At 37.2% G+C, this 16212-nt stretch overlaps 1 long non-coding RNA gene and 1 pseudogene across 2 annotated transcripts in view; one reads left to right on the plus strand and one right to left on the minus strand.

The window, feature by feature from the left end:
• LOC123796523 (uncharacterized) overlaps positions 1–16212 on the plus strand; it is a 580540-nt gene that overhangs the window by 497034 nt on the left and 67294 nt on the right. The gene's annotated exons all lie outside the window — the stretch shown is intronic.
• LOC148107494 (glyceraldehyde-3-phosphate dehydrogenase pseudogene) lies at positions 6983–7989 on the minus strand (annotated as a pseudogene).

Here is a 16212-nt window from a genome sequence, read left to right on the forward strand (position 1 = left end):
TTGAGGCATTTATAGGCTTAGATTTTGGTTTGCTTACATAGGCTCCCACAGGCATTAGAGCCACCTCAGTCTGATGGCTTCCTTGTTTAGGTAATTTAGCAATACAATGAAAAGAATTTAGTTGAGGGGCGCCTGGGTGGCTCAGTCAGTGAAGTCTGATTTCAACTCAGGTCATGGTCTCAGGGTTTTGAGATTGAGCACTGGGTCAGGCTCTGCGCTCAGCCTTGAGTCTATTTGTCCCTCTGCCTCTATTCCTTCCCCCACTCTATTTCTCAAATAAATAATAGAATCTTTTTAAAAAAAGTTTAGTTGAGAAGGTTGATGGAATGAATTATTATTATTTATAGATGAATAAAATTAAATGTGTATGTATTATAGACTGTGAGTACTGTTTATGTAAATACACACTCTAAGTGGGGTCCTGCCAGTTCCCATCCTCCCATAAGATTAAATTACATATGTGTGAATTCATCCAGTTGTAAGACTAGACTCTACATAGCCCATAGGCTCCCTGCAGAAATCCATGCTAGATTGACCGCATTGCACAGAGAGAAACACTAGAATTGTCACTTGTCTTAGGTTTTGTATTCTAAAAGCAGAAAATTTTTATTTGCTCCTTCTGCAGATGACCAAACCCCCTGATTCAGAATGAGTCTTCATTCATTATTTTTCTATAGTCTTTTCTATTTCATTTTCTATTAGCCATGACACAGACTGAGTGATGTGGAAACAGGAGGAAGCAGGGACTTTGCTATGATGGTATGTTTTGCAAATTGCTGTAAAAGTTGCCGGTGAATCCTTTTATAGGTCCTTCTCCCTTATGATCATGTCAGTGAGAGGATTTATTAGAAACTGAAGTATTTGTTGATAGGAAAGTCTTCTAGAACTCTTCTTAGCCTTCACCCACTATTCAACAAAACATTATTTTGTATTCATTTCCTCTGTTACATTAATATTCTTCTCTGTTGAGATAAATTTTTGCCATTTAAAGCCTTTCTTGCTCGGATAGCTGAGTGTTGTTAAAAGATAAACCGAGGCATATTAAAAATGTAAGGGTTTATTTGAGAAAAAAAATTGATTTGAATTGGACAACAGCAAACTAGAAGTGGTTAGGAGCACTCCCTCACAGAGACATTTATAGAGAAAAGATGGATGCAAAGTAAGGAAATTATTGATTGGCTCTTGCTTAAAGCCTAGTTAGCTGTTTGTGATTGGTTGTCCTTGTAGCATTTTGGCTTCATAACCCTGAGGCATTTGCAGGACGAGATTTTGGTTTGCTTACGCAGACCACCATGGCATTAGAGCCACCTCAGTCTGATGGCCTCCTTATTTAATTAACTTCACAGTGTATTGTTAACCTTAAAAATAAAATAGCCAGTTATTTTATTAGCAAAATGGACTATTTAGGGATAACAAAAAATTGCAATTCAGGACATGCAAGCTATGGCAAAACCGTAGCAAGTCTGGAGAACAAAGGAGAGGAATGTTCTTTTATAGAGGAAAGGGAGGAATTGGGAGAGGTTATTACGAACAAAAAAATAATTTGGAGTAAATTGGGAATTCAAAGTGTAGTGGTTTTTCATTGGCTGAGTTGTGAGAGTGTGTCATTGGATGGGCTGTTGCTGGGCAAGGAAGAATTCTTTCTAACTCCATGCTGGAGCAGTAAAGTATAGGCTTCTTGTTGCGAATGCAAGGCACCTGTCTTCCTCTTGGGGTCTGGGACTGATGAATGGTAGTGTGTGAGAGCGCCCCCTCTGGCCTCCTAACTCTGTTTTAAATGAGTTTTCCTTTATTCAGTTTCATGGTGTAATCAAAGATAATTTAAATTTAAAGGGACCTCAAAGACTTTCTTGTTCACTGTCCTTGTTGTGTGGAGGAAGAAAAAAAAAATCTCAGAATCATGTGACTTGCCCAAGACTAGTCCACTCTTGAAAGTCAAAGAATGCTCTGGAACACAGACTTGTGGTTCTAATTCCTAATTTTTTCCCCCACTAATTCTTCCTGACTATCCTCTCTTAGGTAAAAGGAGATACTTCAATGTTGTTTCTCTAGACACTTGATTCTACTTAAGAGAATTCAAGGTACACATTGGATAATTAAAAGGGAATTTTATGGCTGTCAAATTTAAACATAGATACCCAATTCCAAAATATAGAGGCCCCAGATGAATGGCAAACAATTATTAAATAATCCTTATAACAGTCACATTTCATTTCTGGCAGTGCCAATTCTTGCTAGCTATGATATTAACCATCAGGTAATGTAATATAATTGATACTATAAATAACTTTCAGATATCCAGCCTTGTGGATACAGTCAATAGGGTCAGTTTGTGCAATTCATAGGTATATTTGGTAGTTTGTAGGCAAATTTTGACAGAAAGATTGGTTTTATGTTATAAGATTCATGACTGAAGAAGGCAGTCAAAGCAGATCAACACAAGGCACTAAGTGAATTTACAGCAACACATATTATCAGGTGCTTGGAATTGGGTTCTTACTGCATTAGAACAAAGAAATATAGTTGAAAGAGTTAAAAACATATTTTAGAAATACTCTGTTTTAAAATAAATACGGAATATAGCATAACTTGAATGAGATAAAATCTTTATAATACTTTTAAAAGAAGGTAGCTGTAAAATGTTCCTAGCCAAGAGGAAAATAAATACATTTTTTTTAAAGATTTTATTTATGGGATGTCTGGGTGGCTCAGTCAGTTAATTGTCTGCCTTCAGCTCAGGTCATGATCCCAGGGTCCTGGGATCAAGCCCCGTGTTAGGCTCCCAACTCAGTGGGGAATTGGCTTCTCCCTCTTCCTCTTCCCTTCCCCCTGCTCGTGCGTGCTCTCTCTCTCCCTGCTCTGTCAAATAAATACAATCCTTTTAAATAATATAAAATAAAAGATTTTATTTTTATTTTTTATTTTATTTATTTATTTGAGAGAGCAAGAGAGAGAAAGAGCATGAGGACAGAGAGAGAAGCAGGGTCCCCACTGGTCAGGGAGCCAGACTTGGGGCTCAATCCTAGGACAAGATTATGACTTCAGCCTAAGGCAGCTGTTTAACTGACTGAGCCACCCAGGTGCCCCTAAACACATTTTAAAGTAAGAACAAAAGAATATAATTTGGGGGATATAAAATGTTAGCTTTTCTCCGAGTGTGAGGAGAAATGAGAAGAAAATCTTCACTATTACATTAAATAATACTCAATTTTTAAAAATGGAATTAGTTAATAGAAAAGATAATTTCCTTGACATTTTAAATATAACTCATAGAACTTTATAGACGCTTTATAGAAAAAAAATGACCTTTTTCATTGACAGTTAATTATAAAAGTACCAATTTATAAAATAGTGTGTTTTTTGTATTGATTTTGAAAGGAACATGAATATCAGTGTAATGGCTTATAAGTCAATCACTGGTATTAAGAATTAGCTATTAACTGTGAAGTAGATGCTAAACATATTATTCAAATAATTCTCACAATAGAATTTTCATTTGGGGCTCCCAAATGAGGTAACTTTATGTGAATGTCTCAGTACCGACTTAATTATGTTTTGTTCTGGAAATAGTGTCTTCATAAATGTCTATCTACCTTAGATTGAATAATATACTTTAGTGAATATTCCAGTGAAATATTGCTAACTATGTTGTAATATTAAATTCAGTTCAGTGTTCAGTGATTCCTGTTTTTTTAATTCACAGTCATCAAAAAACAATACAAAATCTAAGGCAAAAGTAAATTAGAAAGTTAGAAAGGAAATTGGAGGACAGGTATTTATCACTGTTGAAATATTAGCTAATTTATAACCAAATATAGAATGAGAAAATGAACTAGTTATGATATAAATTAGAAAATAGATGCTTCTGTGAGAAGGCAAAACCAGAACTCTGTTATCAGAGAAGCTGAGTGCCTATGCATGAATGGTAAAGGAGAAAGAATTTTTATATGTTGAGTAAGTAAACAAGGTCAAAAACTAATTTTTTTTTTAGTGGTAGAGAAATATATTTAATTCTTCAACAATCTAAAGGTACCACTTGTGAGTAAAACACCAAATAAATATTATTTCCTTACAGTTGTGAATATGTACAAAGGTTAAAAAAAGGGGGGGGGGTTTCCAAGGTGTTTCAGTGGTCTATTCCAGATGTGAACTCACCTGGAGCCTAAAGATGTCCATTAGAATCAATTTTTCAGAAACTGATTGTCCAATTAATCTATTTCCATGTGCTTTTTTCCTTAACATTTGTCTTGTCTTTTCCATTATTAGCAAAAAGGAGAGACAAATGACTTTGGAGTCAAAATTAGTTGATTTTATGTAAAATGCTAACCTGTCAATGGAATATTACTAGACCAAGAAAGGAATGACGTATTGATACATGCTACAGCGTCAGTAATTCTTGAAAACTTTATGCTAAGTTAAAAAAAGCAAGTCGCAAATTGCCCATATTGTATGATTCTCTTTATATATTTTTTAAAGATTTTATTTATTTATGAGTGAGAGAAAATGAGTTGGCGGGGGAGAGGTGGTAGAGGGAGAGAGAGAAGCAGGCTCCCTGCTGACCCTGGGATCATGACCTGAGCTGAAGGCAGATAATTAACCGACTGAGCCACTCAGGCGCCCCTGATTCTCTTTATATTAAATGTTAAGAATAAACGAATTTATGTAACAAAAAGGAGATTAGTGATTAGTGCTTACCTAGGGCCAGGGTGGGGGGTGGGGTATGACTATTAGTAGGTGGGAGATTTCTTTTGGGAATAATGAAAATATCCTAATGTTGACTGTCGTGATGGTTATATAACATTGTGACTATGCTAAAAACAATTGAATTATATGCTTTAAATGGCTGGATTTTTGATATGTATATTATATTTTAATAAAGATTTTTTTTAAAGAAGAAAATGATATCTCAAATCTTGTAAGAGTTCCATTTAGAAAAAGGCAATAAATGGACCGTTACATCTAAAAAGATGAAGGTAACTGGTTCCATTGATAAAAACAATTTTATTGGCTGGTAAGGATGAAAGATATTGTGATTTTTATGGAAGCTTAATTGTGCAGGCATGATCAATTATTAAATCTACTCCCAGTTCCTCTCCCATCTCTGAAGAATGAGGTGTGGAACTGAAAATTATAAGCTTCCAATCATAGCTTGGTCTTTATAGTGACCAGTCCCCATGCAAGAACGACCTCTTTAGAACAAAGACACTGCTATGACCCAAGAAGTTCCAAAGGATTTAGGACCTCTGTGTCAGGACCTGGGGTAAAAGACTAAATTACAGAACAAAAGATTCTCCTAGCACCCCTCTTTACAAGGGGTATTTGGAGCTCCGAGCCAGGAACCAAGCAAGGGTAGAGACCAATATATGTATTTCTCATTCTTTCACACTTACAGAAATTTATTTTCTCACAGTTCTAGAGGCTAAAATGCAAAATCAGGGTGTCTTCAGGGTGGGTTTCTGGTGAATTTCCCTTACTGGCCAGCTTCTTGCTATGTCCTCAATGTGGCCTTTTCTGTACAGAGAGTGCTCTCCTGTGTCTTCCTCTTCTTATGAGGACTTGTGTCCTTACAAGGACTTACTCTTATGACCTAACCTAACCTCACCTCTATTTCCTTCTTATGGGCCCTATCTTCAAATATCGTCATTCTAGGAATTAGGGCTTCAACATATGAAGTAGGGATGGTGGGGGCACAAAGTAGTCCATAAAGCAGGGAAAAGTATATTGTAAAAGGTTTACGGGATTATATGGTGAATGGCGAGTGCCTGTCAGAGGTTCATGATCTTAATATTTAAGTGACATCATTCAGCACAATTCTTTTTTCGAATTTCTCCAGCAGTACTGTAAACAAGTAGTCGAACTTAAGAAGTACTGGTGTTTTTCCAGCGATTATTGCTGGAAGATGAGTGAATCAATGTAGAAAATTATTTTAACAAGGGTGTAAATTTCTGAATTTTCCATATCCTCATCAACACTTAATATCATCTGCCCTTTTAGTTATTCTGTGTGTGATGGTTTTGATTTGTATTTTCCTAAATAACCAAAGATGTTGAGAATCACTTCATATTCTTAAGGGCAATTTCTTATGTTTTTCTTTGGAGAAATGTCTATTTAAATTCTTTACTTATTTTTCATTGGTTTATTGTCTTTTTATTATTAAGTATTTAGATTTGTTTATGTATTCCAAATAAAGGTTTCTTCACAGATATATGATTTAAAAAAAGACAAAACAAAGCTAACCTGAATTCTAGGTTCAGTTGGGGATTGAGAAAAATCTCTTAAATAGAGATTGGATAGCCCTTGAAAATTTCACTTCTTCATGTATTTTATGCCTGAACAAACTACTTTCAATCCCTTTGTATACTTGTACCTTGCAATAAGAGGTTGTTAAATAATGCCAGAAGTACACTGCAAAAATAAATTTTCTTTTCAAGAAATATGAGTATATAGTGATGGACAAATGATTTTTCTGATACTTTACAAATTAAATTCTTGATTAGCTCTATTGTTAAACAGTAAAGTAAGGTATTTCCAATTCAATTCAGTAAATTGTTACCTGTTAATAGACTTTGGGTTCTGAGGGGTTTTTTTTCCAGATATATTGATTTTATGTAATTCATATCAGAACTTTTTTTTTTCTCTATAGATGACTCTAAATTAGTAGTATTTGAACAGGAATTAAAATGCTGTCCCTAATTTGCTTCCTAATTTTCTAATTTATTGTGTAGGTAAAATTTCATTATATTTATACTTATATTTTTTATTAATTTATTTATTACCTGGGTACAGTATACTTTATTGATGGTACATGACGAGGTATGGCTCCCCAAACTCCTCTCCTTCTTCAGGGGGTCTGTGATGGAAACTGTGTAGAGGTCAAGAGATTCTCAGTGTGTTGGGGGATGAGTTGGAGTGGGGACTTCCCACCAGCTAAGGGCATCTGTCTTCCTCTTGCTCCCCCTGGGGCTGGTGGTCCAGGGAGCTCTTATTCCTTGAAGGCAATGTGGACCATAAGGTCCACCACCTGGTTGCTGTAGCAAAATTCATTGTTATACCAGGAAACAAACTTGACAAAGTGGTCTTTGAGAGGAATGCCAGCCCCCGCGTTGAAAGTGGAAGAGTGTCACTGTTAAAGTTACAGGGAACAACTTGGTCCTCAGTGTAGCCCAGGATGCCCTTGAGGGGCCCTCCAGTGCCTGCTTCATCACCTTCTTAATGTCATTGTATTTGGCAACTTTCTCCAGGTGGCAGGTCATATCCTTGACTGACCTATACTGTTTGTACAATAAACAATAATTTTAAAAGAATAAAAAATATAAATGGTCTGTGTTTCTAACAAAATGGGGGTGAGGACACGGAAGTCCATGCCAGTGAGCTTCCCATTCAGCTGAGGGATGACCTTGCCTTCAGCCTTGGTGGTGCCCGTAGAAGCAGGCAGCCCCTCAACCATTGCACCACAGCTTCCTAGAAGGGCTGTCCACAGGCTTCTGGGTGACAGTGGTGGCATGGACTGTGGTTATGAGTCCCTCCATGATACCAGAGTTGTCATGGATGATCTTGGACAGAGAGACCAAACAGTTGGTGGTGCAGGAGGCATTGCTAACTATCTCGAGGGAGTTGTCGTACCTCTCATGGTTCATGCCTATCACAAACATGGGGGCATCATCAGAAGGGACGGAGATGATGACCCATGCCCCCCCCCCTTCAAGTGAGTCCCAACCTTTTCCATGGTTGTGAAGACCCCAGTGGACTCCACAACATACTCAGCACCAGTATCACCCGCATTTGATGTTGGCAGGATCTCACTCTTGGAAGACGGAGATGGGCTTTCCATTGATGACAAGTTTTCCGTCTCAACCTTGACCATGCTGTGGAATTTGCCACAGGTGGGGTCATTGACGGTGACAGTATCCACTTTGCCAGAGTCAGAATAGCCCTGGTGACCAGGCACTCAATATGGCCAAATCCCTTTACTCCAACCCTCACCTTCATGTCTCAGGGACACAGCTGTCACTGTACCAGAGGATGTGGCTGTTTGTCAAAAGGAAAGGAGCAGAGAACCATATTTGAAAATATTTTTGTATCAATGACAAGAGGTTGATAGTCTTCCCATCAGTAAGCAATGACTTTGAAAGTAATTGAAGAATATAATGAATATCCACATTAGTAATTATGAAATAAAAATTCAAAGGAGTGATATTAAAATAGATAACATTTAAACCTTGTCTTTTACTCTGTGTAAACTATTTGATGCTTTCATGGAGTATTAATCATTTATTATGCCAGCATAATGGAAGATCAACGGTCTGGATAAAATAGTGGAAAAGGTAGATTTCAACTTTCCATTTCAGTCATTTTTAAGCAGTGACATGCAGAGTGATCTGCACAGTCATTTTCAAGTGATTGAAATGAGTTTGTACAATAAACAATAATTCTAAAAGAATAAAAATTTTATAAACGGTATGTATTTCTAATAAATTAAAACTTCCATTCAGTTTGATAAGCAATCTAAGATTTTAACACTTTTGCCCACCTTGGAGTTTACTATTTTTACCCAAATTTTTACTGTATTTAATGTATTTTTTTTTCTGTATTTAATGGGTTAGGCTTCTGCACAAAAAGCCATCCAGGCAATCAACCATAGGTGTGATGAGCATTTCAAAGAAGACAAGAGATATGTGCACTTGTGAATTATCTGTTCAAATTCATTGCCCATTTCCCAGAAGGATTAACCTCCTCTTATTTGTTTGTAAGAGATCTGAACAGACCATCAGCCCCTTGATAATATCATGTAATAACTAGACACCTAGGTCTGAGCCTGACAGTGTGAGCTCAGATTCCAACTCTACCATCTATCTGCTAATTCCATGGACCAATTTTATTAACACGTCCTCACTATTCTCATCTATAAAATGAGAATTATTTCTCAGTAATACTACCCACGTTTTATTATTGCTAGCAAAGTTAAAGGTTTAATACGTGTAAAACATTTAGAAACTTTGTTCCTAAATTTCTTCTTGCATGAAATGAGGACAATCATCATGCCATTTCATAGTGCTATTACGAGACTAAACGCTTTTATATATGTAAAGTGATCTGAATGGTGCTTTGGCATTCGGTCACTGCTATGTAACTCCAAGTGCTATTAATATTTTTCCTTTATTATCATGATTATTCTATGTCCAGTGTATAATAACCCCGTTATTACTATATACTGCAAACAATTGGGTTTATAGTGTTTTGTCAAGTTTTGAAATTTTATGCAACAGTAACATTTTATAGACCAATGGATGCTAGTCATGCCATTACATTCTTTACATGACTGTCTTAATCTGCTTGGGATGCCGTAACAAAATTCCATAGACTGAGTGGCTTAAACAACAGACATTTATTTCTTATAGTTTTGGAGGCTGGGAAGTCCAAGATCAAGGTGCTAGCAGACTCATTTACTGGCGAGGGACTTGTTCCTGACCTTAGATGGCTGTCTTTTGGCTTTGTCAGCACATGGAAGAGAAAGCGGGAGAGCTCTGGGCTCTTTTTGTCTTCTTATAAGGATACTAGTCCCATCGGGGGGGAACCCTACTCTTAGGACTTCATCTAGACCCAGTTCCCTCCCAAAGGCCCCCTGTCCACAAATATCACATTGGAGATATATGAATATGAATTTGAGGGGGTTGGGAACACAAATATTCAGTACATAATGATAATTGTCTCATTTCAATCTCATTGTATCTTACAGGTTTAATGCTTTTATTACCCCATTTTACAGATCAGGAAACTACTCTGCTCCAACCTATATTTGGAAAATTGTTTTAACTTTCAATATTGGACTTCAGATTCATCATCGTTACATTTTATAGGTACATTTATAAATCTCCAGTAACATTTTTGTATATATGTAGTATTCTATTTCTGTAGTTTGAGGGAGAAATGATGATTAAAATAATAAAACAAAGGACATCATATTTATCATGTTTTATTGTTAACAAAAAACATTAGTAAAATAATAAACAGAAAAACCTAAGGATATAGTTAAGGTTCCTCTTACCATTTGTCAGAATAAGCACACACTTTATTTAGTGGAAACTCTCTATTTGAGTGTGTATATAATTCCTATGTCAATCTTCAACCTTAATTTATTTGATCTTTTTCAGTTATTTTGTTATTGAAATGCAACTTACATAAAATATTCCTAGTCTATTAGCATCCAAACATTTTATCGAAATGTTTCATTATAGGAGAATAGTCTCATATATCAAGACATCGTTTTTTTGAAGATATAAACCAGCAGTATGTTTTGCTTTATCTCTGATTTTATTGCAAAAAAAAAAAGAGGGAGGAGTGTTTGGATATAGCTGGTGATGGTTGTGGAACTCAGCACGTATAAACCCTTCCAAGGTGCCCTCTGGAACTCTTGCTCGTCATTAACAAGGTTCTAAGGGCTGAGCTGTGTCTGCAGAATGAAGACTTTTCTGTTTTGTTTTGGTTTCATTTCCAGGCGCCTGTGGCCAGGAAGTGGAGTTGGTTTCTTTTTTTCTTCACATTGGTAATTCCAGATAATTTTTCTTCTACTCTCTCTTGCCAAAACTTCACTATTCTTTTTGATATTCATTGATTTGACTAATCACTTCCCTTTCTCTGTGAATTTTCCTTCATTCAGTAAATTCTTTAGTTCTTGACTCAAAAATCCCTTTCTGCACCTCAGTCTTACTATCATTTGAGTCCCTCCAGTGGTATTTTATCCCAGTTCCCTTCTGTTACTTGCTAAAATGACTCCTTAGCCATCGCTATTCCTAGAAACTCTGAAAGTGTGACTTAAATATCTTGCTTTCCATCCCAACACCCCCTATCATCCAGTTCCACTGATAGGATTCCTCAGTCTTGAAGCTGCTAGTCCACTAACCCCATAATTTTCTTACTAACCATCTTTCCTCTTTGCACCTCATTCTACTCTTTGCTTAGTTTATATTCCATGGTCCATTTGGCCTTTGCAAAAGCCCTGTCATCTCTGAGCTCTGATGTTCTCCACCAGTGGTGTTCCGACTCCTACGAAATCCGATCACCCAGCTTATTCTCGTCTGTACCATAAACAGCTGAATTTTACACAGAAAAATAACATCATTCAGGATGGCTAGTTCAAATACTTGTGTAACACTGGCAGGGAACTCCACAGTGCATTCCTAGTAAGCTTCAAGTCCCTCTCTCCCAGATCTGTGCTCCTTAAAGTGTTTCCCAGAAACTGGCGCTCTTTTATAACTATTTATTAGTGGTCCATGACAAGTGAATTTGCAACCTTTTAGAGCAATTTCAAGGAATAAGTTTAATTCTCCTTCATCTAACGTTAAACAAGTCTTGTTAAATTTTCTGGTATTTCATTTTTATTTTATAAAAGTATTTGTCCATGGTGGATTGGAAATTTAATATAAATGGTCTATTACCTTGGATAATTTGAGAAAACTATCCTGGATGATTATTTCATACCTTCTCCTCTCTCCTAAAACCTCTCTTTACCTTCCTCACTGTCTTGCAGAAGATACAGCTGTCTTCTACTTCAGTGAAAAAGAAATAGAAGCTGTTGTAAGGGAGCTCTCTCACCTTCTCATTGCCATGTTGAGGATTGTACCAGCACCTGCCCTGTTGCTGTCCTCCCTGTTCAGGTGGAAGAGACCCCTTCCTCCCCTGCTCCCTCGCCTTTCACCTGTGTTTCAGAGCCCCTCGTCTTTCTTACCTTCTCAGCGATTTGCTCTGCAGTTTTCCCTTTCCTCACCAGAATTAATCTCTTTCTATGTATAATTTCCACAAATCCTGCAAACATGCTATAGTGTCTCTCATCTGAAAAAGAAAAGAAAATGAAAGAAAAAAGAAAAGGCAGGTATGTGAAGTTCAATATTCCCACAAGGCCCTTCTCCATTTCTCTGCTTGCCCTTCACGGCGGAAGTTCTCAAAAAGACTATGGGAAAGCTGATGACTCTAGTCTAGAGAAACTCCCTAACTCTGGCAAAATCGAGGTGGGGGCACCCCAGATTCCAGTTCCTCGTTGTAATGGTCTGCCTGTCAAGTGGTAATGTGTGAGTTCCACACACATCAAAGGAGAAATTTGGTAATGGTTTATTTGATGGTGCAGATAGATGATAAGCCTCATTGTCCACACTTTTTATTAAGCATGTCACTGAGTTGTCCACAAATCTCTCAAGGGAGCCGACTAGCGCAACTGCTGCAGGGCCTTTGTTAGCTCCTCTGATGGCCCCAACAGAGTGTGAGCCACATCAAGCGCTTGCTGCTGCGGGGGAGTTCCTCACTTTTCAGGCAGGGCAAGTCTAGTAAGCCTGTTTCTCTGAACACTGCTTGTCTTTACTGATTATTTCGTATTCATCCCTCTAACTCCAGTTGCAACAAGCCTTCATGTATCAAGAACTCAGCAATGTTTCTTGATGAATAAATCCTGCAAAGGAAGATTAATCATAATACATCTATGGGGAAAAAAAGATGTTCATTAGGGGGGCGCCTGGGTGGCACAGCGGTTAAGCGTCTGCCTTCGGCTCAGGGCGTGATCCCAGCGTTCTGGGATCGAGCCCCACATCAGGCTCCTCTGCTAGGAGCCTGCTTCTTCCTCTCCCACTCCCCTGCTGTGTTCCCTCTCTCGCTGGCTGTCTCTGTCTCTGTTGAATAAATAAATAAAATCTTTAAAAAAAAAAAAAAGATGTTCATTAGGTGTCTACTACATTCTAAAATTAAATGTTTGCAAATATGCATAACCAGCAATAGTGAATAATGTGCTGTTTGGTGAGAGGATAACCTAGAGAGCACTGATGAAAATTCTCATGGGGAAATAAATCTCTTTCTGGTTAGGTGAAGGAGAAAAATATTATAGTGTTGTGTAGATAAATACTTTACTCCCTTCCATTAATGATCATTATTAGATATTGTTCAGTGATTTCATTACATTAATATCTTAAGATAATTTGTTTCTCATTGTCCAGAATGAAAGTATATTTTGGCCTTAACAGAAAAATAATTTTGAAGTAAATTAAACATCAGTGAAAATTGTAATATGAATACTGGTTTTTGCTGGCTTTTTATTTAGGTTGGATCATGGTTTTAGTGATCTCCTAAATAGCTATCTATATGAGAGCCCATTTTTGCTTAACATTACCTTTCCATCAAAGGATATGAATTCTTTATTAAGCTCAATAGTTTTCTTAATAGACAAAATTCTAAGTGATTTTGTTTTATTCATCAATGACTTTATAGCATGAAGACAGAACACTTAAGAAATGCAGCCATCGCACTATATAGTCTTGGGGTGATCTTCTTTCATTCCCGGTTCCTTGAGTTACATAATTACAAAACAATGCTACTCGATAATTAAGCAATACATTTTTAGAATACTAAACCAAAGTGAAACTACCATTTTATCATTTGTGTCAATATATAAATGCCCTTTTATTGCCGATTGCAAGTTTTTGTAAGTTCTGACAGTGACCATCTATTATTCGTTGTCAAATACAGCTCTTCTGCACCCCTATTCCAAGTCTAATATGTGTGCGTGTGAGGGGTGCTGCCGTTAACCTTCTGCAGCCGTCCCAGTCATCCTTTGATCAGCAACAAGTGAATACTTAATCTATGGAATGACAGTAAGAGCACTTAATAGAATTTTTAGCCTTGGTGCTAAAGTGAACATCAGCCATTTTCTTGTGGTAACAGAGAAAATGAAGGCAACGTAGAGCAAGAAGCAGAGATGAGAATTGGAGTTTGAGTCCAGTTTGCCTTGGATTCTTTGGTTTCAGTGTCTTTGAACTTTATTGCTTTTCTTCCTCCTAAATTAAAGAACCAGTAAATTCTTCCACCTAAGGAGTTTGAAATCAGTTTTGACATTTATAGCTAACTGATCCCTAATTCTGTCTGGATTCTAATTTTATTCTCTAGCAATGTACATCTCAGTGAAGAGAAGTGTGTTTACACTGATTGGTTAAGTCTTTTTAATCAATACCTTGGTGGCCAAGCTACCCGTCCTTGAAGAGGGGCTGTTCCTTTGAAGTAACCACTGGCGGAAATCTGTTGGGAAGCAACGATGATGATAAACATAGAGCTAGCTCATAAAACATCTGTGAGAAACAGTAAGTCTTAGTGACTTTTACTGTGAAATTTGGAACTCAGTACGAACTGAAGAAAAGATGTCTCCCTTTACAAGGGGCGTGATCATCTGTACAAGTGCTATGAAATTATTGTCAGCAGTCTAAATGTAAAAACTAAGTTGTGGCCGAAAATATCCTTCTTACAGTAAGGACGTATGAAAATTTCAAGTTCTACTCACGGCAGAGAGGAAATAAAGGCATGGTATTGCATTGATCTGTTTTTTATGCTAGACTTATACGGTGAAAAATCATAAAACTTGAGATCATACTTTTTTCTCATTAAAGAAGGCATATAATTAGATATTAAAGACTACTTCATTTCATGATTAGCAGGACTATTTTTCTGCACGGAAGCTTGAAATGTCGCAATTGTATTGATGAGTTATATGTTCCTATTTCAGAGATCCACCCTTATTCTTCAAAAAGAGCCACAGTAACACACTGACGTAGTCACATGGTATGAACTTAGCACTATACCAGCTCTTTTGGAAGATTTAAAAAAAGATATGTAAAATGCTCTCACCCTCAAGGATATTTGGTAAGGATTTATAATTAATTCCCAGGGAAATGATAAAGTCCACTAAATGGTGTTTCTTACAAATACAATAAAGTTTTCTATAAGAGATAGGTCAGTTTGGGAATGAAACCTATCACTGGGGATAGGAAGGTTCAATGTTGAGGAAAGTGAAGTTTGGAAGGGAAAATAAAGATCACTTTTGTCAGAGAAAAGACTCAAAGTTTTCAAGGTGTACAAATGGAATGGGCTATTGTGTGGGGGAGGCTGTGTGGATATTAACTTGAGTGAATCTGTTGAGAAATAATTAACTTCCTATCTATCTTGCCACCATGGGAAAACTCCCGTACATATTTTCACCAACTTTGAAAGGTCTATATATGAGAGTCTGATTTTAAAAAAAAAAACTTTAAAAAGTATACACTTTAGAAGTGCTGTGGGAATATGGCAGAGGCAACTGTTTGGAGGCAACTCCAAAAGAAAAATAGGAAGGCAACATCATGGATGGATGCAAAGGCTGTCCATTTGGAGGTAGAAAGGGAGAGGCAAGCTTTCTCAAGAGCAACCGAGAAAGGCTGGGGCACCTGCAGACAGATATCTTTGAGAGCCTCTTACACTGCAGTTGAGTGAGAGGCCCACATGGTTACCAACCATGAGAGAAATGCTTTCATAAACAGCTAAAAGGAATGTAGTGGGAAGAATACTTGGCTGCCAATTAGAAGAAAAACACCAAATGTATTAAGATGTCATGGAAGAGGAAAACAGCGATCTCATTATGTAAGCCTCAACTTGATCATGCTGTAGAATCTAATATTGATTTAATAACTAGAATATCTTCCTAAATAAAATTCTGAAATGGGAAGATGAATCTAAAACCATAAACTTCCTTTTTTTTTTTTTTTAAAGATTTTATTTATTTATTCAACAGAGATAGAGACAGCCAGCGAGAGAGGGAACACAAGCAGGGGGAGTGGGAGAGGAAGAAGCAGGCTCACAGCGGAGGAGCCTGATGTGGGGCTCGATCCCATAACGCCGGGATCACGCCCTGAGCCAAAGGCAGATGCTTAACCACTCTGCCACCCAGGCGCCCCTAAAACCATATACTTTTCTAATTGTCAGGTATCACTGGAGAAAATCATTAAAATCCTAGAGTTTTTGAGATGGTTACTAATGCTGTAACGGTCAGTATTTAGATGTATGAAACGTGTATTTTGAACCAGCAAACTACTGTGCAATCAAATGACATTAGTAATTTTTCTGTACCTTATTTAACTAAACTCTTTTCTCAGAAAAGGTAATGTAACCCTACCAATGCAAACGTTCCTTTGGTTGTCAGCATCCATCCCTGCTGAAACCCGCTGCCGAGGTCTGCTGGACCCCATTCTCCAGTCATTAGACCCCTGCTGTTTATTCCGTGTTATTCTTTTCATAACTGAAAGGCATCTCTAGCCTACCTTACATCAGTGTGCAGTAGGATAAACTTTAGATGCTCTCCTGCACCTTTATAGATCTCTGATAGTTTGGAGAGGAGTGGTATTTCAAGCTGTATGTCTGATTAGAAGTATT

The sequence above is a fragment of the Ursus americanus genome, chromosome 29 (assembly GCF_024610735.1).
Source record: "Ursus americanus isolate L20-20 chromosome 29, mUrsAme1.1.p, whole genome shotgun sequence".
Taxonomy (NCBI): Eukaryota; Metazoa; Chordata; class Mammalia; order Carnivora; family Ursidae; genus Ursus; species Ursus americanus.